This window comes from Rutidosis leptorrhynchoides, chromosome 1 (genome assembly GCF_046630445.1).
Source record: "Rutidosis leptorrhynchoides isolate AG116_Rl617_1_P2 chromosome 1, CSIRO_AGI_Rlap_v1, whole genome shotgun sequence".
Taxonomy (NCBI): domain Eukaryota; kingdom Viridiplantae; phylum Streptophyta; class Magnoliopsida; order Asterales; family Asteraceae; genus Rutidosis; species Rutidosis leptorrhynchoides.
The window spans coordinates 721357880-721359781 of record NC_092333.1 but is presented as its reverse complement, the minus strand read 5'-3'; the positions used below and the strand labels follow the sequence as shown (position 1 = coordinate 721359781).

At 36.1% G+C, this 1902-nt stretch overlaps 1 non-coding gene across 1 annotated transcript; it reads left to right on the top strand.

Moving 5' to 3' along the window:
• Positions 1 to 326: 326 nt before the first annotated feature.
• On the top strand, positions 327 to 433 carry LOC139887043 (small nucleolar RNA R71). The gene has a single exon (XR_011772895.1). It is a non-coding gene; the product is annotated as a small nucleolar RNA R71 (small nucleolar RNA).
• The last annotated feature ends 1469 nt before the right edge of the window (positions 434 to 1902 follow it).

Here is a 1902-nt window from a genome sequence, read left to right as displayed (position 1 = left end):
GGTTGGTATAATTAACACAAGCCTGAGCTTGGTTAACCTGCTGCGGCTGCGTCTTCAGTTCTTCGAGTTGTTTAGCAAGAGATTCCATCTTATCTGTGAGGGATTTGATGGCCTCCGTTTGATTGTTAAGTGCAGATAGTGGGGCAGATGATGAAGTTGTTTCACCACTGTTCCAGTCATGACGATGCATTGTCATGTTCTCGAGCAATTCCCATGCTTCGTCTGCGGTTTGGTTCATCAGTTTCCCTTGAGCTGTTGCATCGATCGTCGTCCTATGATTTACCGTAAGACCATTGTAGAAGGTACAGATTTGGGCTGACCGTTCTAGCTGGTGATTAGGGCATTTCTTTAGCAGAGTTTTGAATCGCTCCCATGCAGTGTAAAGAGATTCATCATAACTTTGTTTGAAGTTAATGATGTCATTCTTCAGTTTGGTTTGTTTAGAAGGAGGGAAATTGTAACGACCCGGATTTTTCCGATCGTTTTATACCTATGAGATTAATATTTACATAAAATAAACCTTACCAACATGATAAGCAATCCAAACTGTTGAGACTTATGTTTTTGAAAAGAGTTTCACACAACGTTTGACCGTCCAATTTGACCGATGATATCACGAACTATATAACACACGATAATTATACAATTATGTATATGTACATATCTATACATATTTAACATGATTTAAGGATGGTTTAACATTTCATTGTGAACTAACAACAATGAGTTATAAGTATACTTTGAGACCACTAACTTAAGTTTTCAAAACGATAACTATATGTAACATTCTTTGACATATATACTTACAATATATAATGTGTTGGTGATCTATGTCACCAATATGATTTAAGTGTAATGGGATTAATTTGTAACCAAAATAATCTTGATAAATATCGAACAAGTTTGGGGAAGTGTGGAGTGCACACTTGTTTGAACTTATCTTGATTATGACGGGGGTTCGGGGACAGCGCCCCCGATAAGCGGGGTCCAAGGGGTGGCAACCCCTGGCGGGGTCCAAGGGGCAGAGCCCCTGGCTAGGGTCGAGCTGCCAGGTCAGCTTGGAAATTTTTTTTTTGGGCTAACATTGCTTTATTAAAAATGTCTTAAAATTTTATTTTGGCCCGGTTTGACCCAAAAATAAAAGCCCAGTTTTGAGCCTCTTTTACAGTTATAAACCCGTCCATATTTGAATTCTCGTTCCGATTCCTCAAAATTTCTACAAGTATATCTAGGGTATATGTAACCGTATCATACCCAGCTTCTATACGTATTTACTATTGGTATATACCAACAATAAACTTCAATGATCAGCCACTAGACATGATGTTACATGTGGGAACCAGCCATTTAACCTCATGTGTGACTTTTGTGCAAGAAAACAAACTAAATCTCCTATATATCCATCCCATAATCATGCTATTTTGCACACACACACATACAATTTCATTTCCAATTTTCTTTCAAGTTAATTCACTCCCTAATCTCTCTTCATTTACCTACTCAAGTACGTATCAATATAGTCATCCGATTTCAAGGAGATTACTTCCAATCTTTCAATCCCACTCCACCACTCTTTTGATTCCAAGATTTTTCTTACCTTTTCCAGTAGCTTTGTCCAAGTAACTTGAGGTAGTAACCTTATTCATAACCTTATTCGATTCATATTTATATAGCTATCTTATTTTGTGATTTTAACAACAAGAACATAGTTTGAGTGATTTCAAACTTGTTCGCAAACTAAATAGATCCTTCTAATTTGATTTTTAAAAACACTTCAAGACCTGTAATATATCATATTATGACAAAAATCGGATTAATCATATCTTGGCTAATTAACATAATATTTAATATATATTTACTTATGATTTGATTTTATATATTTCAGGACCACCCGTAAACAAC